The 27649-nt window shown below is 36.0% G+C and overlaps 1 protein-coding gene across 2 annotated transcripts in view; it reads left to right on the plus strand.

The window, feature by feature from the left end:
• Positions 1-884: 884 nt before the first annotated feature.
• The window catches only part of LOC150108421 (uncharacterized), a 111168-nt gene continuing 84403 nt past the window's right edge, over positions 885-27649 (plus strand). For both annotated transcript variants that reach the window (XM_090415835.1, XM_090415836.1), the window contains exon 1: positions 885-1065. The gene's annotated coding sequence lies outside the window, so the exon portion shown is untranslated. The remainder of the gene's footprint in view (positions 1066-27649) is intronic.

A 27649-nucleotide genomic window follows, 5' to 3' on the forward strand; every position in this document is an offset into this window, starting at 1 on the left:
GGACGAGAGGGCATGCATGGGATTTGGATAAATGTAGTCAATAAAGAGGTGATAGCTATATTTTTCTCATATCACATATGAGAACGGCACCTTTCCATGCCTCCAGGCATGGAAAGGTGCCATTCCCTTATGAATGTATGTAATGTGCATAAATTCAAGAGAAAGTATAATGTTGTATGTGGGTGATATGTGACTTCTCGATGGCTGCCTTACTTCATCTAATAATAATAATGATAATTAGTTCTAGGTTAGGTTAGGTGAGGGTAACATTTATTATGAGCTCCTTCAACTGAAGATGAGGTTTAGCAATCTAATATGGTAGTAGCAGGGTTTTTCTTCAGGAATTGCAGTTTTCTCATCCCGTGTACAGGTAAATCTTTCAGTGAAACACACCCAGTTTCCAAAATCCCCCACTCAAAAAAAAAAAAAAAAAAAAACACTTCGTGGGAAATAGATGGTGAATTTTTTCCTCTTATGTAGATGGAAGATTAAGCAGTGGAGATGGTTGGTAGAATGAAGTCGAGTGCCTTTCTACGATGAGGTCTTGGATGTATCACCTAATAATAATGATAATAAATTGATTTCCTAAACATGATACAATTGTTTGTAAAGTATTGTAATAAGTTGGCTTTTGCTGGAAGTACGACAAGTGGAATTAAGTCTATTAAGCTAATATATTTTGTCCTTTTTGTTTGCATGTTTGTGTGTGTACTGAATATAAATACTTCGATTTCCTGATGGGTAAAACCCTGCCTCCTCATGTGATGTAAATAATCAAGGATAATGTTGATCTTTTGTAACTGGTGGCGCCTATGTCGAATTTGTAATCCGTTTGTATTTACGTCATTTTTGCAACTTCCGAGCAGTGCTTGGAAGAGCAGTGAATGAGTTTTGTAATGTTCGGTAATTTGTTTGCTTAAAATAAAACAATAATGTTTTAAACACAATTCTCATTCTCCTTAGAAAACGTCAGCTGATTATCGACTTGGCATGTTCGTGCTGAATCCAATGTCTTCTGTGTGGATGTGCAATTTAAACATTACGTAGTTTTAATAGATTTACTGGGTAAGTTTTTTGACAGTGTTCTTGGGATGTTTTTATTTTCTCAACTACTATGAAACATAATTATTGCCGAGCAGTTAATTGACATATCAGTATCAACCGAAAATATCCCTTGAAACATATGGGTTGGATAGTTGTTCTAAGCTCTGATTCAGTTCCTTTTTTTCTTTTTTTTTAAAAAAATCTGGTTTGAAAATTATAATAAAATTATAATATACCTTTCTTAAAAGGTATATAAATACAGAAAAGAGATTTAACTATATGTCTAGACGATTTGCAAATCTGAAGCTTTATACAAATATTGGAAGCTGTTGTATTTTAATATATAATGTGCTAATATGTATTTAATGTTTCAGCGTAATTGGAAGAACGATAGGACATTGCGCCTTGCAATATTGGTAAAGACGTCAGTTAGATTCTCATCGTAACGACAGAAATCTTTATATGGGTTTTTACTGTTGAAGTTGAGTTAACCGATCACGTACTGAGGTAGCAGAAACTCTGGTTTTTCATTCTACATACAACCAAATCATCACGAGAATGTATCAATTTACAGATAAACATTACTATTGGTAGGCGGATGGATGGAAAATTAATTAGTTCAATGCCTTCCCTTGAGGAGTCATTTGGACTCCTTGGAAGTGTCATATAGAAATAATAATTACTGACGCATCTATGCATAATATTTCAATATATGAATAAGTAGACCTTGTCTGAAAAGGACTATTAGTACTGAATGAACCCCTTGCTGAAGCATTTGTTAGCTATCTGCTGACCAGGTACTTGGTCAACATTTGAGTGGGGAAGGGGGAGAAGGTTTTAAGTTGTATCATTCATAATGATAACTTGTCCCACATACGCTTCTAGTTATCTTAGTAATCACAATACTAATAAGCATGATCTGTTGTAGGATATATATATTTTTTTTTTTTGGTATAGACCAAATATGGAACTTTCTTCAAGCCACTTCTAGTGAGCAGGGTAATGGTTTCATACTAGATGATTTGTCTACTGTCTAAAGATTCACAAAGCATCCATGATCATAATGGATCTTTTGTGAACCCACAAAATGAACCTACAGATTGTAGGTTACAGAGCTAACGACTCAACCAACAGTTTTATTTTATATTATTAAAATGATATTAGTAGAAGTCTGAGAGATGGTCACTTTCAGATGAAGTAAATTTTGGAAGTTATGAAGTTTGTTTTAATCTAGGGTGTCAAGTGATGGCAGTTTTGTGCTGATTGCAAGATTTTACACTTCACACCAATGATTTTATATCTTTATTGATGGAATTTTACTGCAAGTCATTGGAGACGGAACTGAAGATCAAGAGCATATGTCACAAAATTTGTGAAGTAGAATACATTACTGCAATAATAAGAGGAGTACAGATAAAGATGTGAAAGCCCTCTATAGCACAAATTGGGGGATAGACATTGTAGCTTTTGATTGGAAAAGACCTGAATGAGTGAAATCTTTATATGGCTTTTAGTAGGATTTTTTCTCTCAGAAACTTGGGTTTTCAACTTGCATACAAGCAAATTGGCCAAAAAAAAAAAAACTATTAGTGGATGGTAGATGCATTGTGGTGATTAGATTCTAAATAGTGTCATTACATGTAAATAGAGGATTGAGTTATTTGCAGATTGTGAGTCGTGTGTCCTCTTACAATGTGTCCTTGGATGTGTTGTAATAATCATATAATAGGTATTACTTCTATTCCTCCATGGAGTCTGAAGGCTCATTGCCGCAGACAACCTTGCTTTGAAGACATTGGAGCACTCACCATGCACTTCAGCAAGACATTTCACTCATTTACCACCTACCATGCAAAAATCTCCTTTTCGCTTCTTACTAATGTTATCTTTGTACAGTGTCCAAGGATGACCTCTCATTCTCCCATTACCATTCATCTACCTATTAGATTCCTATCTCCAACTATCTACTAAGCTCTTCCAATCATATTCCTCAATCTTTCTCCATACTCAACATTCCAGAGTCCTGAGACAGCCTTATTCATCTCTGCCCTTTCTCCAATATTTTCTTATCAGTATAACCAAGTGAACAGATCTGTGCACAGAAATAAATGAGGTCTGATTAGTGCATTGTACAGTGGAACTATCACCTCCTTATCCATGTTTATCAAACTTCTTTTTAATCTTCTCTCTCCATTTTCTCATCATTAACATGGCAGGTGACTAGATCTGCATACACACACTAATCCAAATTAGTGGCTTGCACGTTACGGCAGCAATTTTCTGGGCAACCCTTACAATGTTTGCAATGTGTCCCTTGAGTTATAGATCTCTATTCCCCAGATTCCTTGCCTCCTAAAGCACAGTTTTTACATCATGATAAACCTCATTCTATCTTCTCTGGCCAATATGACTTTACACTTTGCAACATTGAAATGACCTCTAGATTCTTCAATCCAAAGCACCAACCTGTTCAAATTCTTTAGCAACATTCCTGGCAAATAGGCAATAAAGAGCAAATAGGTTAGAGAAGACACCAAAAAGCCTGACTGCCATTTTGTCAGAATACAGGTTGCTTAAAGCCATTTCAGAATCAGTTTTGTTTGTTTTCACAACTGTTTTGGGATCATCAAAAAAGATGTACACCACATTTTCACTAACATTTGTCATCCTAACTCTAATTTAAAATAAGTGCACTACCACTTAGACAAGCAAACATCATCCTGTTTTTGACAAAACCTTACCTGGAATCCTCAGCCACCACTGTTCCAAATTACTCTTCACTTTCTTTTGCCACAAGAGAGAAGGAACTGTACATTTGTAGTTCAGCACCTGTGTGTTTATGAAGTCTGACAATCCATTCCAGAAAATATGGCAAATCTTAAATCCCTTCTTTATGATCCTTCCTGGCTTAGAATGTCCCTGCTGCATTTAGTTAGTTCATTTGAACTCTCTCTCCCCTCTATTTCTTCTTCCCCCTTCCCCTCCAAACTATGATAACCACTCTTTTTTCATTCAAATATTCAAGCATTAAGGCCATCTTCAGCTGTGTGAATTATGTGAGCATTGACATTAAGATGCCAATGTCACATCTTGGAAAATAACTTCCTTTCTCTAGTTCTACCATTCAAGCCAGTGAGATGCAGAAATATTTGCTGTCAGTAATAACCTTACCAAATCATCCTTTTTTATTTTATTTTATCACTCTCACATACCAGGACAGATTATATCAAATGAGTGCCTGTCTGTGGAACAGAGCTGAAGAAAAGCGTAATCCATTGATAATCTTTTTTGAAGAGCTCAGGGTTGTAGATCTTTAGGAAATGCTTCATGAGGAAGATTTTTCCATAGTATCAAGGATAAAATGGAATGAAAGATGGGATAGAATTAGCAAATTCAGTGAGTCAACAGTTCATCTTTAAAGGGACGTTTGCCATCTGTTACATGCATTATAGATTTAACACAAATGGGGGGGGGGGGGGCTGAGAGATGGCCAAATGTCACCCATGGAAATGTCTGTTGAAAAAACATTATTGAAACTGATCTGTGAGAGAGAAGAGATTATCATTTAGCTGAATGGCTGTCTTCTTAGCAGCATCAAGAACTGTTAAAGAAGTTTTAGGTGTACTACCCCAAGTGTGTGAGCAGAATATATTTCAAGGTTGGGTGGATTTGAGATTTGTACAGAATCTGCTGTAGCTGAACAGATAAAAAGTAGTTTTGAGCAAAGTGCCAGGTTTCTTGGAAGCTGAGGATGCTATAGAAGTGTATGTATTTGTATCAGGCAAAGTGTCATTCCAAGAAGGCAGATCCTGTCTTGAATTTCATGCATTATCAGAGGTAAGGAGAAGAAAATTAAAATTGTGTTCTTGAAGTATTGAAGGTGATAAAGTTATCACCCCGTGAAAAGATTGTATAGAGAATCGTGTTTAGGGAACTTTTTGTGGATGATTTTTAAAGCTTGAGACATTTGAACACTGCAAGATTTGTTATACAAGTAGGCAAATGGAGATGGAGAATGTTGTCATCAACTAAACTGTGGATAAAGTCAGTGAGAGAAGGTCATTTATGTATGAGGAAGAGAGTAAGTGAAATAACAGATCCCTAATGAGCATATACATTAGCAGGAAAATTTAAGGAGAGAACACCCTCCACTATTACACACAATGAATGACCCAAGAGGAAACTGGAGAACCAGTTACAAATGGTGAAAAGTAGATCTTAACATGGCAATTTGCTATAAGTCTTCAATACCAGCTCTTATCAAATGCCTTGGAAATATCAAGTATGATAGCAATTCTCTCTCTCTCTCTCGGCAAGGCATTTGGCTTTCTTCTTGACTCTTTATAGTTATATAGGTAAGAAATAATGTTTCAAGCAGAAAAGAATACTGTGTATTGGATTAAATTCCATCATTAGCATCAGATGAATAGGAAAGATTATCAAGATAATCTTTCATACTCATATAGCATCTATCCTACAGCATGGAAACTGGACTATTTCCAATTCATAAAGTCAGCCATTCAGTTCTTGTCCTGTTGCACTTTTCTCAGTTCTATCAAAAATGGAGAAAGTCATCAATTACCATTTCCTTCACCACCTGGAAACCAAACCAGTTAGTTTAACCTCCAGTATGGATGATGTTAGTCAATCCTCAACAGATGATCACCCATCTGGGAAACCTGTGTGATTTTCCCCAAACCTTTGCACACATTTCCAGGGCATTTGACTGGGGCTAGCATACTTAGTTTTTTTTCTCTCAGATTTTTCCACCAATGCCAGAATATCCCAAAGTTCTCTACTTTACTGAGACTATTTTTTCTGTTCATAAATGACCTATCACTAACCTCATTCTATCTTTAGTTCCAATGGCAGCACATTCCTCTTTTTCATTTAACAGACTGCATTTCTCATATCTGAAGCTGTAAGTAAGGAGTGAGAACCTTGTGTTGACTTCAATTTCACCAATACACAATTCTGCTTATTTTGTGCATAAAAGGCCACATTTAAACTTTCCTCACCTTTCATAATACCTAGATCTACAAACAAAATTATATCTATATCTCCTTGGACTGACTGACTGACACTTCTAGCTTCTCCTGACACTTAATTGCATCACATCCATATATTCTGCATCAGTAAAGGAAGTATCATTTTCTACGCGACATTCTTTCTCACCTGTACGACTCCTAACACTTTATAAAATTAATAAAGAATATAAAATTAAGAATATAAAGGAATCAATTCAGAAACAGAAAAGCAAAACAAAATCGTAATTGTAGTAGGTACTAACGACTCAACTAGCGATAATTTCAGTATGAGAGCGGACATGAAAGGGTTGTTGGAAGAGACAAGAGTGAGAAAGTGAAAATCATCAGTATTTTACTTTAATATGATAAAAATGAATTAAGAAGAAAGGCTATAATGGCAAACGATTTGATGCATAGGCTGTGTAGAAGGAATGGATGCGAGTTTTTGGATGTGTGAAGTGAGTTTGAGGAAAGATTGGATTTGTATAAGAGCAATGGCCTACACCTGGATACATATGATAACAGGAGTTTTGAAAAAACTAATAACTGGTATGAGACCTAACACAGTCAGGGAAACTAAATTATAAAGGGAGGAATGGTGAGAATGTGAGTGTAAGAGCAACAATGTTATATAACTATGTTAATGATGGGAATGGGCTTTATCATAGAAATGTTGACAAGGAGAGAATGATTTTGACTTTGTGTCAGTTGTTTGATGGGGTTCGGTTTGGACCCATGAAATGTATGCAAAGATTCTACAAGGCACTAGAGAAGAATAGAGATCTGCAAGTTGTCCAACTGTGTCATGCAGACTGCAGACAAAAGTATACGAAAGAATATGCAGGTGGATTATTATGTCTGTACACAAATGCTAAGAGTATCAGAAACAAAAGGGTAGAGTTTGTTGCCTTAGACAATATGTTGGGACCTCAGATTGTAGGCAATTGATTCTGATAGCCAGGTCTTACTCATTAGTGAGACCTGGCTATCAGAATCAGAAATACTAACTGGTATCGAGTGTAAAGGGTACACTACTTTTAGGAAGAAGAGAGAGGGGGGAGCATGCAGCTAATGATATCAGATGACTGAATCCAGTTAGAGTTGAGACCTATGATCGTAGTATTACTACTCACAGTATTTCATGTAGTAGTGAATTTGAAGCAGTCTGGTGTGAGGTGGAATCTAACAAGATCAATTACATAGTGAGATGTTGTTACACACCTGGTGGATCTGTTGCTAGTGATGAAGAAATGCAAGACCAAATAGACAAGATGAGTACGAAAAGAGTAATCATAATGGGAGAGACAACATATACTATAATATTAATTAAAGAACTTCAATTAATACTTCCTATATTTTGGGAATGTTATATTACCATCTTCAGGGAACATAAAATTAATGATATGTGCACGCAGGCACTAACCCTAAACAAATATGGCTGAAGACAACAACTGAAGTCGTTCCGAGAGTCCTAAAAGGTGTCACTTAGCAGGCACCTTAAAAAACTCAACAAATTTGGATGCATGAGACTGCCCCAAATATGGGAAGCCTGCATTCTTAAAACATCAGCCCAACAGCCAAGTATACAAAAAAAAATCCTCAAAGGTACCACTTAGCAGGCACCTTAAAAAACTCCCCAAACCTCAACAAATTTGGATGCATGAGACTGCCCCAAATATGGGAAGCCTGCATTCTTAAAACATCAACACCCAACAGCCAAGATTATCATCCGATTTAGCCCATTAGGTGGCAACTTTTAGGACTCTTGGACTGATTTCAGTTGTCTTCAGCCATATTTGTTTAGTGTTAGAGCCTGTGTGCATGCATGCACATATCATTATTTTATGTTCCCTGAAGATGGTAATGTAATATTACCAAAATATAGGAAATATTAATTAAAGTTTTTAAATTATTATTATAGTATACGTCATCTTTCCCTAAAAAAAAATCTGACAGCTATGTTTCACCAACATATAAGCTTATCTACAAGAATCATCATGGGAGACTTTAATTATTCAAATATTGATTGGGTAGCAGTAGAATCTCATGAGAAGAATGAAAATGCATTTATTGAGCTGTTGTGGGACAATTTCCTCAAGCAGCATGTGATAGAAGAAACGCGAGGTCAAAGAGTGTTAGATTTGATTATAGTGTCAGAGGGCATTTCAGTTAGACCTAACTGTTCTACCTCCGGTTGGTGACAGTGATCATGCTGTACTCAATGGAAAGTGACAGTTTATGAATGTTCCATTCAGAAAAGGTTACATGCTGAACTACAAAGCAGGAAACTATGACCAACTGAAATACTGAGTTCATTGGAATGGGATCAGTTGATGGATGGGAAGAATATCGACAGTGCATGGAAAGCATTTAAACAATACTTAAAACGTGATATCAGAGTGTATCCCAAGAATTCAAAGAATACATAGGGTAGGATTCAAATGGATGTGTAATCTTATTAAGCAAGAGATTCGTAAGGAAAGGATGATGTGGAAGGAATACCGTGTGCATAAGAATGATGTCTGTTATGAAAATTATAATCAACAAGCTAGAATAGTCATAAATGTTGTACGGAGAGCAAAGCATGGGTATGAAAAGAAACTGGCTCTGTATGCTAAAGACAACCCACAAAAATTCTATCGATATGCTTCAAATAAAAGAATGGACGAATATGAAAAATTAACTCTTCTATATGCAGATGGCATGAGGGTTAGAGATGCAGAAGAGGTTGTTCAGTGTCGCGTACACCATTTTGTTCAAAGCTATCAACCTGGTGTATGCGACATTGAGTCCAATGCCACCTCTTTGCTGGATGAAGAAACTCAGGTGTATGAGGACAAGGCATTAGCGCTGTTGCACCAACTGAATAAGAATTCGGCAATAGGGACTGATGGGATATCAGCACGTGTGCTAAGAGTGTTCAGCTGAACTGGCTATTCCTTTCACCAGGCTATTTAATGAGTCTCAGAATAGGGAAGATTCCACAGGAATAGAATGAATGTATGGTAATTCCATTGCATATGGGTGGTGTAAATACCGATGTATCCAACTATTGATCAATTAGTATCTCAGGAGTGGTTGGAAATTTTGGAAAAATTGGTTAGGATTCATGTTAAGAAATGGGTTCACAGTGAATCTCTATTTTTCAATGAGCAACTTGGATTTACTAAGGGAAGGTCATGTTTTAGCAACTTGCTCACATTCTATAACAATGTTACCATTGAACTAGACAAAGGGAATGGATATACCATGATACTTTTGGTTTTTTGCTAAGGCTTTTGACAGAATACAGCATGGCAAACCGTTGCATAAATTAGAGAATATGGGTTTGGGTTATAAAATATTAGTGTGGATAAGAGGATGGCTGACTGACTGACATAATAAAAAGTGGGGGGTATGAGTCAGCAAGATTTAAGATAACCAGTGGTGTACCACAAGGATCAGTGCTTGGTCCACTGTTAATCAACTTGTACATTAATGATATTGGGAAGGCTTTGACAAGCAAAGATCCTTTGTGAAGATGAAATATTGGTTCTCTGATGCAGTTCTGGAAACATTGCTCACATTGCATGGTGGAAGAGGAGCAAAAAATAACTGGTACTGAAATGGTTTTGAACCACTTCAGGCTTTCAGTAAACAAAATGCTGGCATGTCAGACAATAGAACTTGTCTACAATCATGTCTTGTACAAGAGATTTGGCCTTTTCTTGGAGGGGGTGTGAACATTACACCCACCTTATATATATGTGTGTGTGTGTATATATATATATATATATATATATATATATATATATATATATATATATATATACATATATAAATTATTATAAATGACTGATACCGAGAGATAAAGAGATGACATGATATATTTAAAAAGATACTACTAGTTTACTAGTTTCATTGAATGGATCAACTTCTTCAGATATCACAATCAAAGAAATATACAAAAAATATCAGAGACTTAAAAATTGCATTAACAGTACTAGTCTACAAAAAACAGTAGTACATTTTGAAAACAGTAATGCGAGCTTGAGTTCCAAATAAAAGTTGACTACGTGCTGTCATGAGTGTGCCAGTATTGAACAGAGGCAATGTGTGCGTCAAAAGATTGAAACTTGGGGAGTTATTGATATGGGAAGAATCTAAGGCAGTTTCTCTGCACTCGACAATCTTTCTTTCAAGTTCATCATAGCACACATGGATATTAGAAGTTTGTATCCAGTCCACAATGTGTTGGCAGCCTTCATCTGAGTTAACGGAGAAAAGAACGTGGCTAGAGAGAGAGAGAGAGAGCGCTGGCTCTAGTCCTGTTGTAGGAAATATCTCTACGGTGTTCTTCCAGGCGAAGGAAGATGGATTTAGCAGTTTGGCTGTAGTATGGCTTTCCACAATCACGTAAGATCTTGTAGACTCCTGGAAACTGAGTTGGAAGATGTTTCTCTTTAGGTTTACTAAGTATGGATCGAAGTTTTGGGAGCGCAGTGAAGCAAGTTCTGAAGTTAAATTTCTTGAGAAATTTAGCTAGTTTTGGTGAAAGAGAGCTGATGTAAGGCAAAGAAATAAAGGCTCTGGGGAAGAGGGATCTTTAGAAGCAGTTGAGTGACGGAGAGAAGTAAATTTGTCAATCTTATTAGGAGAGAAACCATTATTGATAAAAGTCTTTTTAAGAAAAAGGAGTCCAGAAGTCTACAAGATCTTATGTGATCGTGGAAAGCTATGCTATGTCCAAACTGCTAAATCCATCCTTCTTCGTCTGGAAGAACACCGTAGAGATGTTTCGTACAACAGGACTAGAGCCAGCGCTCTCTCTAGCCACAGCTTTTCTCCGTTAACTCAGATGAAGGCTGCCAACACATTGTGGACTGGACACAAACTTCTAATATCCATGTGTGCTATGATGAACTTGAAAGAAAGATTGTCGAGTCCAGAGAAACTGTCTTAGATTCTTCCCATATCAATAACTCCCTAAGTTTCAATCTTTCTGATGCACACATTGCCTCTGTTCAATACTGGCACACCCGTGACAGCACGTAGTCAACTTTTATTTTCAAAATGTACTACTGTTTTTTTTTTTTTTTTGGACTAGTACTGTTAATGCAATTTCTAAGTCTCTGATATTTTTTGTATATTTCTTTGATTGTGATACCTGAAGAAGTTGATCCATTCAACAAAACTAGTAAACTATTAGTATCTTTTTAAATATATCATGTCATCTCTTTATCTCTCTGTATCATTTAAAATAATGTATAATATTTTCTACCGAGTAAAAACGAATGTTCAGAATATATATATATATAAAAGACACCTGAAGAAGGTTGTCAAAAGTTGAAACTAGTTGTGTGTTATAGCATTAAAACCTTACAATTATTCTCGGTTGCAGTCATTACATTCTCTTTATACAAATATATAATAGAAAGTATTTTACCTTGGGTTATATTTTATATGAAATAGCTTGGTATCTTTAACATACATATATATATTCACATGCAGGGTGTTTCAGGAGGAATAATAAATATCTTGGTAGTATCGATTATTCTGAGTAAAAAAAGTTCATATGAACATGTGTCCAATTGTCAGTGGACATGGAGATTTTGAAACTGATACATAAAAAAGCTATTATGAGAGGTATTAAAGAATAATAAATGACTTATTTTTTGTATTTATTGATTGTTTGAATGCTACAAACACAAACAATTGACAAATACTGTAATTTACAGTTCATAATAATGACACAATATCTAAATTGAACTTTCCCTGAACAATGGATCTGCTTGGCAGCCCAATTCATTGGTCACCAAGGTCTCCAGACCTCACTCCCTTAAATTTTGGTTTGTGGAGATGGATGAAAGGCGAACTATACAAAGAAAAGGTAAATACAAGACACAAATTGATCGCTTGCATTATGGATAATGCTGCTGCTCATAAAAGAACATCAAGATGACCTCAGAGAACAACATGTACTATTACCACTAATTTCAAAATGCATTGAAATTAGTTCAATGGTGGTGGAATTTTTAAACATTTATTATGACCTGTAAATTACAGTATTTCTCAATTATTTGCATTTTGTATGATTCAAACAGTCAACAAATATAAACAATGTAATTTTTTGTTCTTTAATACCTCTCATAATAGCTTTTTATGTGTCAGTTTCAAACAGCTATATCTCTGCATCCATTGACAATTGGACATATGTTCATATGAACTTTTTTTTTTTTTTTTTACTAAGAGTAATTGATACAGTCACCTACCAAACTATTTATTGTTCCTCCTGAAACATCCTGTATATTTATATTGATCCTATACACGGGAGATCAAAGGACCTATAAGCACACTAGTGCTGTGAGCATGTGCAGTCGAAGATTAAGATAAAAGTTTATTTATTTATTTTTTAGGTGCGGGTTCTGTTGTTTTAGGAACACTTCATAAGAAGGCTGTTCTAGAGGACAGAGTTGGATGGAATAAGAGAAAATAAGCTGATTTGGTGTGTTTGCAGTTACACAGTAAAGGGATGTTGGGCTGCTTCTATGGTATTAACAGGTGCAACAGTAAGTGGATGAATGATGGTTGCCAATTCAGTAGAGCAGTGACCATTCAAGCACCTGTAAAAAAAGACTCGGTGCAGAAACATCTCCTATGGACAGCATAAAATATTATTATTTACAGCATCTCCATAGAGTCCAGAGACTCATCATGGGTGACCCAAATTAACCATCATACACACAAAACGTATCATACCTATCCTTGAATCCATTCACTGTCAGGGAACTCGCAACCACTTCTGACAATCCATTCCACTCACTCTCCACACAAAAAATCTGGTCCACACGCACCCCTAACCACTCTTACACAACTTCCATGGATGGCCCCTAATTCTCTATATGTCATATATTGAAAAATTTCACTTGCATCAATTTTATAACCCCCCCCTTTAATATCTTAAAAGTTTATATCATGTCACCTCTTTTCTGCATATCAACTAAACTTTGTAAAGTTTAGTTGATAGGTAGACATCCCAACATTCCCACAAACCTTCAACCTGTCCTCCTTAAGAGTATTCCACAGACCTGTCATCATCTTGGTCACTCATCTCTGAATCTTTTTGATCCTCTTCTGGTCCCCAAGAAATCCATTACTTGGATGTTTTCAACATCCAAGTAATTTGTTTAGCTATTTTATCAACTTTTGCAATATGCCCTCTGAACTCTTTGTCCACCATTATCTTGAAGTTCTTAGCCTTATCAATTACCTGCAAACCAGGTGGCATCAATATGATACACCATATGCATTTCCAACCCGAGGTGCATTTTGCAACATTAAATTGGTAATCATTATCCTTTGCCCACAATGCTAATTTATTTAAATCATCCCGCAGGATATCTATATCACCTTTATCAACTATTGCTCTCCCCAGTTTTGGATCATTAACAAACAACTGAATATCCCCTCTTCAATCTTTCCCTATATTATTGATATACAAATTAAAGAGTAGCGGCCCTAGAACTGAACCCTGAGGTACTCCGCTAGTCATCATTCTCCTAGACCAATGATGGCTAACCTATGACACGCGTGTCAGCACTGACACACTTGAGGATTTCAGGTGACACACCTTGGATGTTGAAAAATATTGGTATTCTGATGAAAAAACTAATTTCAATAATTTCAGTTTATTAAATTAATTGTATAATACGAATTCATAGATTGTATATCAATGTCTTATTAAATAAATAGCCTAATACAATATGTATAAGTCACCATCTATGATTAAGTAGTTAAATGTATAATGCATGTATGCAAGTGGCACATCAATCAACAACGTCAATATTTAAAAAAAAAAAGATGTTTGAAACACCTGGGTATAAAAGTTCGCCATCACTGTCTTAGACCATATACTACTCTCTGGTGTCTGTTCATCAGCCATCCCCCCATCCATACTAGTAGCCTCGTATCCATTCCCACCCTCTCCAGTTTTTTTTTGTAATAGTTTTCCATGTGGTACAAAACAGAATGCCTAGTTTTATGGATGCTGAGGAAACTATTGATGTGATGTATTTATTTGAGGAGAGACTGGAGTAAAATATTATTCCAAACAAAGAGATCTGATCTTGTCTGTTGATTTGTGTATTACTGAGGGTAGGTGAGCTGATATTTCTTTTGCTAGAGAAAAGGCAAAACTGTATGTTGGTTGTAATAATCATGACAAGATTGTCTTCAACCCACTGAGAGATAGTATCTAGATCAGTCTACTAGTGCCTTAAATGGCACTAGTAGATGATTTTGTATCTTGGAATGTTCATGAACTTCATGGTGTGTCAAATGAGTAGGATGAATAGCGTACTATTGTCTGCAAAGCTGTGGATCAGATTAGTGATTGACAGTAGGTCACATATATTGGAGAAAGAGGGTAGGTGATAGGGCAGAGGCTTGACACACTCAGGTATTAGTGAAGCTCAAAGATGGAGGGGGGGGGGAGAGCTACCATGACTTGTAGAGAATGACCAGAGAGAAAACTGACAATCCAGTTACAGATGATGGGAGGGAGAGCTCTCCAAGAAACTCTACAAGTTTTACAAGATTTTACTGTTGACATTGCTAAATTATTTAAGTTTAAGTTTACTATTAATTCTTTACTTGGCAAAATAAAATGTTTCAGCAAATCGAAGTTGCCACAATGAGCATTCCTATATCACCTGTGTTTGGCTGATTACTTTATGGACTGCTTAAAGGACCAAATTTTAACACCATTTATCCTTGCCTGAATTTGGTTACATTTTGTTGACATCTCTGCTATCTGCTCCACTCTGAAACAGAACTACTTCAGTTGTTAGAATTGAGTGTGTATACCTAACAACAATCTTTCCTTTCGGGATGCCCTTCATACTTCATAACTCTGCTAGTAAAATTAAATTTTTTCCATTGACAGGATGTAATTCTTCACAGACAGATACATCCATACAGCTTCACATCATCCTTCTCAAAAGCCCTGTACACAAGTGCACACACAATTTGTACTGCTGTTATTTTACATGGAAGAGCAACGAGCTCTAGATTCAGCAAGCCCGAAGTCTGACTCAGATATGTTGATCATATTTTTGCATTTGACCCCACAGCCACAAAACATTATATTCCTAAGCCATCTAAACAAACAACACAAACATATCCAATTTACAATGAAGATAGAAAACAATAACTCTCTTCCTTTTCTGGACACTTGTCACAAGTCTTCCTTTGGGCTGTCTTTCATTCATGGTCTACCACAAACCTACACACACACACACAGGCCAATACATATGCAAAAATTCATACCACCATCCAACACAAAAACTAGGGATCATCATCAGCTAAGTGAATTTAAATTATGGTCTTAAACTTAACCTCAAAAAGAAAAAAGTTATGGCAACATGTGAACTTAACGATTTTGAAGTAGATGGGGAGAAAATGGAAGCAGTTAACAATTTTGTGTTCCTAGGATCCCGAATTGATAAAGATGGTTATTGCACCAAAGAAGTTAGAAGAAGATTATTACTCGGGAAAAAAAGCAATGACAAATTTAAGCAAGATCTTTAAAGATAAAGATATTAGCCTCACAACAAAAATCCGAATCGTGAAAGCAATGGTATTCCCTGTGGTGCTGTATGGATGTGAAAGTTGGACCCTGAGAAAGAGTGAAAGAATGAAGATAGATGCATTTGAATTATGGATTTGGAGACACTTACTAAGAATACCATGGACTGTCAAAGCAAACCAATAAATCAGTGATAGACAGAATAAAGCCGGATTGCTCCCTTGAAGCTATGATCGTCAAGCAAAAAATTGTCATTCTTCAGACATATTATGCGAGCAAATGACAGTCTGGAGAAGATGATGATGCTTGCTAAAGTGGATGGAAGCAGGAGAAGAGGAAGACCAAGAATTAGATAGATGGATGGAGTTAAAGAAGCAACTGGAGTGTGCTTGGAGGTTCTGAAAGACATGGTCAGGGACAGATCGGAATGGAGAGTGTATGTTCGTGGAGTTGCCAGGAGTCGGAAACGACTCGATGGATCATAACAACAACAACAAGTGAATTTATTAGGCTTTTCCAGATGTCTTTCAGTATCATACCTTGATTTCTGTTTAGATTATCTCCTATCCAGAGTACAACTGCTGCTTCTTTGAAGTTTCTACGTCTAAAATCCTATTCTATATAAGGCATGGAGCTGTTATCATAATCGGAGTGGTGAGACATCGAAAAATGATGGGCTAATCCTGAAGTGTCTGTTCTGTTGTTGTTAACATCTCCTGTATGTTCTTTTTTTCAAATTTCTAGGCTTCTTGAAGTTTGGCCTATATAATTTAACTCACAGGAACATGGGATGTTGTATACACCTGTGTATTTCTAAAAGGCATTACTGTCCTTAGATCTTAAGATGTGTTGTATAGTTTTGACAGGTTTAAAAGCAACTCTGACGTTGAAAGACCTCATGAGTTTGGCTATTTTTGTTGAAGCTGATCCGCCATAAGGGATGGCGATAGATGATGCATATTGTGTGACAGGAGGTAGTTGCTGTGGATTGTTCCTGTGAAGAATCTTTTGGATTATATTTTGTGGATAAATAACCGTTGCTTACCAATGTTTGAGAAATGAGAGCGAGTTCATCAAGGAGATCTTTTTCTTTTTGAGATAATATTGATTGCTCTATTTTTAAGCATATGTATAATGCTGAGTTTTTGTGCATAATGGTGAGCTGATTTGAAATGTAGGTAACGTCCAGTGTCTGTAGGTTTTCGATATATTGTGAGCTGGATTTGTCCATTCTCTTGTTTCTTTATTAGTGTATCTACAAAAGGTAATTGATTGTTTCTTTTCCAGCTCTAACGTGAACTTTATTTTCTGGTGGAAGGAATTTATTTTTGTAAGGAACTCAAATAAGGTGTTTTCTGTGTCTTTCCAAATAATGAATTATATCATCTACGTATCGCCACCAAATCAGTGGCTTGGGATTTACTTTGTCCTATCAGCTTCTGATTTTTTCATGAACAAATCAGCGCAGGGAGGTGACAAGGGACTGCCCATGGCTAAGCCATCAAGTTGTTTATAAATAGCATTATTTACTTTAAAATAATTTGATTTGAGGCAATGGCGAAAGAGCTGAACTATGTCATGTGGATAGAGATTTTCTATGATCTTGATAACTTCTTCAACAGGTACATTTGTGAATAACGACATTACGTCAAGACTTGCAAGTATGTCTGTATTTAAGATGGTGATGCATTTTAATTTTTCCGTGAAATGCTTAGTTCTTTATGAAGAAATTCAATTTCTTTATTTCTTCTTTATATTATCTTTCAAAATACCGGCTAGATATTTAGCTAGTAGATATGTGAGAGAATTTCTCCCGTCATCAATCGGGCGGAGCGGAACACCCAACTTTGTGCACTTTTGATGCACCATATAAGTGTGGTGTCAATGGATGTAGAGACTTTAGACATTGTTGTAATTCTGAAGGCCACCTTGTTATATTACGTAATAGGACATTAGTCTCGTTTTGATTTTTTGTAGTTGGATCTACATCCAATATGCAGTAGGGTGCAGTGTCTGAAACTAAATCAGTGATCTTCATTAGGTAGTCTTTGTGTTCAAAATAACTGTTGCCTTTGTCTGCATTTAGGATGATTATATTTTTGTTCTTTTTTTAGGTTTGAGAGAGCACGCTTTTTCAGCAGGAGTTATATTAGGTTTTGATGGTTTTGAGGGTGAAAGGATGATAAGGATGATTGCGTTTTTTAAACGAATATCATTTGCTACTGTTTCCAAGAATGAAGAAAGTCCCTTTTCTATGTTGCTTATGAAATCAATCTTTGGAATGTGATCTAGAGCAATAGCAAAGTTGAAACCTTTTTTTTTTAGAATGTCAGATTCTGGTTTTGATAATGTGTAGTCCGAAAAGTTGAAAATAACTTTTTCATCCAGGAGACACGGTCTTGCGTTGAGTATTCTTCCATAGAGTCTATTGAATTTATTAATTTATGATTCTTTACTGGCTAGAAAAACTTTGTTAAAACTATTATGAACCATGCGGTCAAGAATAAGGATTATGTAATTATTGCCAAATGTATATAATGCTATAGCCATATTATACATTAGTGGAATATCAGAAAAAATGGAGCTCTGCATAAATACAACATTAAGACAACCTTCAAACTGCTTGCAAAATTAAAAGTATACTCAGCTCATCCAAAGCTCCCTTCCCTACCTTGTCTACCCAGGAGTTTACAAAATTCAGTGCACCTGCAACCTACTCCACATAGGGAAAACAAGGTACACCATCAAAATAAGAAAAAGACGTCTTTTTCTTATTTGGATGGAATTTTCTTAAAGAGATGGAATATTTACAACACTAGGAAAGGATTAAAAACTAACTTTTTCTTCCAATATTTCATCTGTCACTGAGACATCTTCAGGGATTACAAATAATACTTGTAACACACACATAAAGACAACACTAAATGAAAGATGCGGGTGATTCTAAAGTCCTATCTGGATGGCATGTCCTCTATGGGCATTTGTAGGCAGCCTAGACAATTATTGTTTCCCAAATTTTGGGAAGTTTTATGCATCCATATTTATTTAAATTAGGTTGATTTCTGAGTGCTATTGCAGATTCTAAAAACAGTATTTTCTTTTTAAATTTCCTATGGTGGAGCATGGTGGTTTTTTTCTTTCCTGTGGATTGTAGCCAATACACATGATCTGCAAGGCCAGATTGACCATAGTTACTGATCTTAATTCCAACTTGCAGGAACAGGGTACTTCATATAATCCAGGCACTGAGAGAGGAGGGAGCTAATCTTTGGTAGAACAGATAAGGGTAGCAAATTTCTGATGGAGCTTAAAAGTTGTGTAGAGGTTATACTTTTTTAAAAGACCTGGCTATTTTTTTTTTGATGTGCCATGGATGTAGGGCATAGTGATGGTATTTCTGAAATCCTTCTGAAGTAATAGCCGAGGACTGGGGGAGGAACTGATTAATTCTGTAATCACTGTAGCTATTGGAAAGGAAGGTGTTGTGCATCTGTTTGAGTTCAGTTGAAAGAGAGATTCCTTCCACTGCAACAAAGATTGTAAGCTCTATTGGTTAGAGTTTTAATGATGCCATATTATTGAGAGGGGTGTGATGGTTAGAAAGTTTGTGAATGTATCTGTCTATGTGAGTGGGTTTTCTATATACAGCGAAGGAAAGGTTACCATTCAGAAGGTGTGCTACTAAAGTGTCTAGGAAGGGTAAACTATTGTTATTTTCCTTTTCCATCGCAAACTGGATTCTTGGATGTAGACCATTGAGGTGACTGAGGAGAGTCTGTGTCTGGCCATGAAGCCAAATAGAGAACACATCATCCACGTATCTTTGCCAGATAGAAGATTTTAGTGGGACTGAGTCTGGCTCGTTTTTCAAAATTTTCCATGTAAAAATTGGCAGTGGGGGGAACCTACAGCAGTTTACTCTGTAAATTTTGTTCTTCCAAGAAAAGTAACCAGAATTGATGGCAAAGGAAAAGAGATTTAAGACATCAGAAGGAAAAACGTTTTTTAAGTGTCAAGGCATCATTTAAGGGGATATTGGTAAACAGTGATTGAATATCTGTATTAAAGTTAGATTTTCAATCAGTGTTTTAAAAGTGTTTTAGAGTTTTTAGGTAATTCATATATCTGGGGGGACAAGAAGCAAAGAGTTTGAGTTTTTTTTTTTTTTTTTTGTAATGTCCAGTGATTATCATACATCTGCAATCACGACTGTAGCTAATCTGGCCTTGCAGACCATGTATTCTTGTGTAGAGGCTTAAATGCTGTGAGGACATTGTGTTGGAGGTTTAATGGATTTTTTACACCACTCAAAAAGAATTAAAATAGAATTTAATACTTCCTATATTTCGTCCTAGTCACTAGGACATCTACTGGGATTACAAAAACAATTAATGTAACATGCACACAAAAACTTACAATACTAAGCCCAACCACGTGGGTGACACTAAAGTCCTATCTAGGTGGAGCGCCCTCTAAGGGCGGTAGTAAGTGGCCTGGAATGTAAGGTGGGACCTCTGGTGATGAGTGTTGTTTAATGGATTTTTTACAACACTCAAAAAGAATTAAAATAGAATTTAATACTTCCTATATTTCGTCCTAGTCACTAGGACATCTACGGGGATTACAAAAACAATGTATTAAAAAACAATTAAACAATTAATTAATGACCTCTGGTGATGAGTGTTTAAACACTCATCACCAGAGGTCCCACCTTACATTCCAGGCCACCTACTACTGCCCTTAGAGGGCGCTCCACCTAGATAAGACTTTAGTGTCACCCACGTGGTTGGGCTTAGTATTGTAAGTTTTTGTGTGCATGTTACATTAATTGTTTTTGTAATCCCCATAGATGTCCTAGTGACTAGGACGAAATATAGGAAGTATTAAATTCTATTTTAATTCTTTTTGAGTGTTGTAAAAAAATTCATTAAACCTCCAACACAAAGACCATGTATTGGATGCAACCCACAGGATCTCCTGGAAGAAAACTACCATGCTCTACCATAGTAAATTTAAAAAGGAAAGACTGTTTTTAGAATCTGTGGTGGCACTCAGAAATCAACCTAATTTAAATAAATACGGATGCATAAAACTTTCCAAAATTTGGGAAACAATTGGCAGACGTCATGCTTTACATCCTAGGCCACCTACAAATGCCCATAGAGGGCACATCACCTAGATGGACTTTAGAGTCACCCACATGTTTCATATAGTATCGTGTTGTCTGTGTGTATGTTATAAGTATTATTTGTAATCCCTGAAGATGTCCCAGTGCCTGAGATGAAATATTGGAAGCATTAATTGTTGAAAGTTTTTCCACTTGGTTATACTATAAATTAAAGATACCAAGAAATTATATACTTGGTTTAATCCTTTATCCAAGTGTAAGCAAACAAAATTTGCCCCTAAAGTATTTTCAGGACTGGGGCAACTCGTGATAAAAGTGGTATGACTACACATCACTCTCATCAGTGGGAAACCTCAATAAAGGTCGAAACCGGTCTGGGTAGTGACCCTTCCCATAATGCATAGCATTATACATCTCCACGAGGAGATATGCTTTGCATTATGGGATACTAAGTCAAGTGATGTGAGGTCACACCACCTTTACCACGAGTTGCCCCAGTCCTGAAAATACTTCAGGTGCAAACTTTGTTTGCTCATACTTGGATAAAGGATTAAACCAAGTATATAATTTCTTGGTATCTTTTATTTATTGGAAGCATTAAAAGTAGTTTTTAATCCTTTCCTAGTGCTGTAAATATTCCATTAAATCTCCAATGTGAGTACCAAAAGCAGAAAGATCATCCAAATCTCAATAACAATGATGGATTAGTAATTCCAAAAATCTGGAGCACCCATCTGCAACACTAGAAAACCTTAATATAAGGACTGTAGAGATATGTTTAAGATAGTTCCACTATAAAATTTAATTTTTATTTATGTAATTTATATTTGTGTATACTTTTTTAATTTATTATTTATTTTTTTAGCTATATCCACTGAGCTATGGAGCCTCCTTAGCTCAGTCAGTATAGATTAGTTCCTTTGGTCAGAAAGACCTGGGTTCAATTCTGTCAGTGACGTGAGGAACGTTTATCTGGTCTCTTTCGACGAAAGATGAGTTAGCCAGTCTCATACAGAGGTAGGAGGTTTTTCATCTGGAAACTCGGGTTTTTCGGCCACCAGAACAGGCAAACCAGCTCCGTGAACATACGTAACAGACATAGGACACACTAGGAGGCATAGGGCTAACCACCTTATCCTCAGGATGGATACAGGTTGAAGGGCTAAGGACAGCTCCATAACAGGCCCACTAGGCCTGATACGTAAAAGGAAGAAGAGATTTTTCTTTTTTTCACCAGAAGTCAGGCTTGGGTAAATGATTAACAAAGCATTTAGAGTTATCTTACTTTTGTATAGCATGTATCTTGTGCATATATGTTTTCCTGATGATGACTTCAAAACGGATGTCGAAATGTCAAGTGTTGTTTTCATAATTATAAGTAAAATAATTACTCCAACCTGTATTTTTGTCTCCATAAATTTTCACAATGAATGCTGACCACCATGTGATTTTGTGAATAAAATTATGAAATATATAATGCATTTCAAAAAAACATACCTTGAAATTATATTTAGGGTGGAACTGCATTTAAGAAAAGTATTTAATGCTTCTAGTATCTTTATGAACCTGATAATTTAACGGAAAACAGTATTACATGGAAAAATTACTTTTCCATGTAATAGAGACGTAAGAAAGGAAACTGGATTGACCATTTCTGACTTACCATTGGAAGTCAGAAATGAATTACCCATGATAAACTGTAAAAGATTAAAGCATAAAGGTTAAAAATATATGGAAAAACAATTAAAAACACCATAGAAAGATACCATGGGAGAAATAAGTTAAAACCTCAGAAAGGATGGAGGAATAAATTTTATGAAAGCGAGATATAATTTTTATATATCCATCCTTTCTGGAGTTTTAAATTATTTCTCCACATAAATAATTTTAATGGGATGTGTACTAGACACATAAAAACTTTCACAGCTTACACATGTAACAAAAAATATAGAATTTTATTCAAAGATTCAAATATATTTCATCCAGCATTATGTAGACATCATCAGGGAGAGACAGTAACTACATTCAAAAGATGAATCACAAGAATGTGTCAAAGCATGTGCACACTAGCTCATGTCTCAATCACAGCTGAAGTATATGGTTACACTATTAGAGTTCAAAGGTGCAATTGTAAAAGTTGCACACTATTTTACATGCCATAATAAGTGATTCAAACAGACTGAAAGAACAGTAATTGGCAATCCTTTGTCACCAGCCTTAGATTATTTTATGGAGCACAAAAAAAAACAACTCTTTGTGACACTATTTCCTCAACCTCTTGTATGGTCACATTTTGTTCATCATATATTTGCACTCTGGTCCCACTCTGTGTTGGAATTACTTCAATCCTGGAGAAAATAAAATCCTTATACTCCTGTATCAAGTTGATTATTGAATGTGAGTCCAGTAACTATCTACCCTTTTTTTGGATACCTTAATAATTCTAAATCCCACAGGTCATGTTGAATTTTCAGTTTATTGGAAGCCAACCTTTAACTGGCAGATGTATTCTGCATTCTCTCATTCTTACACATGCTCTTCTGAATCCCTTTTGTTAGATGAACTGAATAAAGTATAATGGATACAATAAAATGACCATTAAAAAATTGATTGTCATCCATCTACCAGCCTATAATTGATGCACAAAGAATTTTAATACAGTTCCGTAAAGGAACCTCTGGATAAATAGCACAGATTCTTTGTAAATTCATTCTATACACTTCCTTCAAACCAGCTTGGAAACTATCTCCCTTCTTGTCATCTACAAAGGATACATTACCACCTCTTTCCTTACCAGATGTCTATCAGGTGCCCTGCTCATATCATCATTGCTATTTTGAACAGACTGGCCATTCTGCCTTGATTAGAATCCAGGAATATCAAGACTATTACATTTTTGGAATCTGAAAGTCGCCTTTCTTCTCATGCTATTGACACTAGGTCCAGTTCTTTGGAACCAGGCAAAGCTTCTTAATTTCAGCAAGTTCAAATTTGATTGTCTTTTTCTTTGCAATATGTGAAACACTATGAAATCGTCTGAACCTTACCCACTCAGGCTGCATGCCAATCTCTAAGTTTTGGGAAGTGATTGCTATTAATTATTCATAATGTTTTTTTTAAAATAATTTTTATCTACTCATCTTTTACAATGATTCTTTTGGACTCTAATAGTATAATCATATACTGCAACTGTAACTGAGACATAAACAAGTATTCATATGCTTTGACTTATTCTTATGATTCATGGTTTGAATGTAGTTACTGGTCTGTCTCCCTGGTGGCATCCACATAACACTGGATGAAATATACTGGAGTGTTTAAATAAAATTCTATATTTTATTTCACATGTGTAAGCTGTGAAAGTTTTTAAACATTTCTCTAAATTATTATCATCATCAACAGATCTCCATGGAGTCAAGGGACTCATTGTAGGAGGTTCTGCTCTCACATGCACAGCTCATCATACCTTGACTGAAATGCATTCACCGGTCTTGCACTCACCACACAATTCACCAATCACCTACCACTTTCCATGCAAAAAAATCTCCTTGCCCCTTGCTCATACTCATACAGCTTCCAGGGATAGCATCTCATTCTCCTGCCCTATCTCCAGATATTCTATGAAAAATCTCATCTGCATTAATCTGGTAATTACCCCTTATCAACTTGTATGTCTCAATCATGTCTTCCCTCTTCTTTCTATTTACTAGGCTCTGTAATTTGTATTATCTCCAATCTCTACCATCACCCCCAGATCTTTCATCTCTTCCAGCTCCATTAAAATATCCCCACCAATCCTATACTCAGCATCCCATTTTTGCTTTCCACATTTTAAAACCTTACACTTTGGTACATTAAACTCACCCACCCCCAACACACACTAGCCTATTCAGAGAGTCTATGTCCTCTTGCAAAGCTACAACATCTTTACTTCTCTCTCAACTTTGCATCGTCTGCAAACAGCTATATATCACCATTTAAGTCCTTTCCAATGTCATTAACATACAAATTAAACAACATTGGTCACAAAACAGACCCCTGGAGCACACTACTTATGACTTTCCTCTTCTGGGATATCACTCTCCTATACACAACTTGCTGATACCTATCAGACTATAATCTACTATCCAATCCCATTTGTTCTAATTTAACTACTAGTTTGTCATGTGGCAATCTATCTAAAGCCTTTGCAAAATTTATTTATCTTTCTTTGGCATTTTTAATTCTTTATCCATGCATTTTTAGCCTTTATACTTTAATATAAAGTTTTACAGTTTGTTTAATTCATTTTCGATTTATTCTTTTATGGTCATTTAGTTTCCTTCCTGTCTCTAAAAAAAAATTCCATATAGTATGGTCTCAGTGGAGACCTCCACGTTGAAAGAATGCGGAGAACTGATAAAGGCTTCTGACCTAATGTCCACTCCTCACCTTCTCGTGGTGCATCCTATTAGGTATCTACCTGGATACTGAACAAACGAGGATGGGCTAGCAATTTGGGATTTAGCCGACTATTTTATTCTTATTGGCTTAAACCGAAATAAAAAATGATCATACAACATGACAGAATTTCATGCCAACTGGGGCATTGCCTGGTTAAATAAGCCCCCCCCCCCATTGTTTTCACCAGGGAACCAGGGCAAATGACAATAAGTAAGCTACTGAAACAAATCTTAAATCCATCCCAACTCAACATCACCAGAGTTCAAGATCAGTACTATCAACATAAGAAGCCTGAATGGCAAAGAAATGGAGCTAGCTGAGGAATTAGATAAGTACCAGATCGACATAATAGGGGTGACTGAAACAAAAAAAGACAAAAACTGGTGAGATCTTTCTGAGCAATAAATGCAAAATGTTATATTCAGGCAATGACAATCAAGGAAAAGGAGTAGCCATAGTATTCAACACTAAATATGAGGCTAATCTTCTTAATGGCTACCAATTTCAAATAGAGTGATGTGGGCAAATATCAGAATGGGGAACTGGACAATGAGACTTATTTGTGCCTAGGGTCCCACAGAAGGTTCTACTAAGGCAGAAGTGGAGGAATTTTTTGAGGCTTTAGAGAAAGCAGCTGACACAATGAAAAAGGAAAAGTTGGTCCTTGTTGGGGATCTAAATAGCAGCATAGGAAATGATTGTCAGACATACAAAAATATATTGGGAAAATTTGGAGAAAAGAGCAAAGCTAATAATAATGGCAAATTCCTGTTGGATTTCTGCTCAGGGCATGAACTGGTTATGTTATTACTAACACAATGTTCCAACATAAAAATGTGCACAAATTCATATGGAGAGAAGAGGCAAGGAATAAGAAACATCTCATTGACTATGTTATTGTTGGTAGTGATGTTTTCTCCCTGGTGCAGGACGCCATAGTGTACAGAGGATTTGAAATTAGAAGTGATCACTATTTAGTCTTGAGAGGGTAAAACTGAATTTCTTATTGAAAAGAATAACATGTAAGAAAGTTTTAAAGCGAATAAAAGTAGAGCAACTCTCAGATATGAACTGTAGACTAAAATACACAAAGCTTATTGAAGAAAAAATTAACGAGTTTGAGAACAGAAACCAAACCTTGGAGACTCAGTGGCAAACTCTGAAGAAAACCCTGATTGATTCAGCCAGAGAGGCATGTGGTGAGGTTGTGTGCAAGGATAGAAAAATCAGAACTCCCTGGTGGGCACAGGAAGTTAAAGAGGCAGTGAAAGAAATGAAGAAAGCCTATCAAAAGTTCCTGGCAAATAAGTCAACATGTGCTCTTAGAGAATTCAGATACAAATGTAAGAAAGCTAAACACTGTGTAAAACTAGCTAAACAAAACTCATGAGAAGACTTTGGTAAGAACATAGGAAATAAATATCAAGAAGGTGGCAAGATATTCTGGAGGAAAGAGTGCTCTAAAAGGAATTAGAGATGATAAAGGCAACATGAAACAGGAAAAAAAGATATCCTTGAAGTAAGGAGTAATTACTTCGAAAAATTGGTAAATGAAACAAGCAGTGATGACAGCACGGTGGTAAAAAACACTGACCAGGCATGCAGTCAGGAATACATATCGATACTTGAAGTAGAAAAAGCCATCAAAAGCCTGAAATGTGGAAAGGCAGCAGGAGTAGATGATATTTGACCAGATATGCTCAACTATGGAGGCATAAAAGTCTTACAGTGGCTGCACTGCATAGTTCAGAAGGCGTGGACAGAGAGATGAATTCCTGATGATTTAAGTAGAGCTCTCATAGTACCCATATATAAAAAGGAAAATAAAACTGAATGTGAGAATTACAGAGGTATTTCCCTACTGAGTGTTCCTGGCAAGATTTATGCAAGTATACTTGAGAAACAGTTGAGAAGGATTGTGGAAGAGAAGCTTGGTGAAGAATAAGCTGGATTCAGGCCAAATAGAGGCTGTCAGAATCAGATTTTCACTTTATGACAGATAGTTGAGAAATCATGGGAATATAACAAACATCTGTATTTAAGTTTTGTAGATCTGGAAAAGGCATATGATAAGAGTGCCAAGAGAGAAGCTGTTGAAAGCACTGCAGTTCTATGGTGTCAATGAATTTTAGTCTTTATTTGAGTTGTAAGTCAGCTCTTAAAATTGAAGATGGTTTAATGTTAAATCTGGTGTCAGACAAGGATATACATTATCCCTTCTGTTATTATATATATGGATTACATTAAGAAGGAAAGTGGTATTAAACCTGATATCAATATTGAAGATTTAATCTCAGCTCTTTTCTTTATGAGGATGATATTATACTTCTAAATTAATCTGCTACAAGTCTGCAAGATTCCCTGACTAAAGTGAATAACTGTTGTAATAGATATGGTATGAAGGTCAACATTAAAAAGACAAAAACATTGAAAATATCAACT

The sequence above is a fragment of the Typopeltis vanoorti genome, chromosome 3 (assembly GCF_054136105.1).
Source record: "Typopeltis vanoorti isolate ZY-2024b chromosome 3, IOZ_Tvanoo_1.0, whole genome shotgun sequence".
Classification (NCBI taxonomy): Eukaryota; Metazoa; Arthropoda; class Arachnida; order Uropygi; family Thelyphonidae; genus Typopeltis; species Typopeltis vanoorti.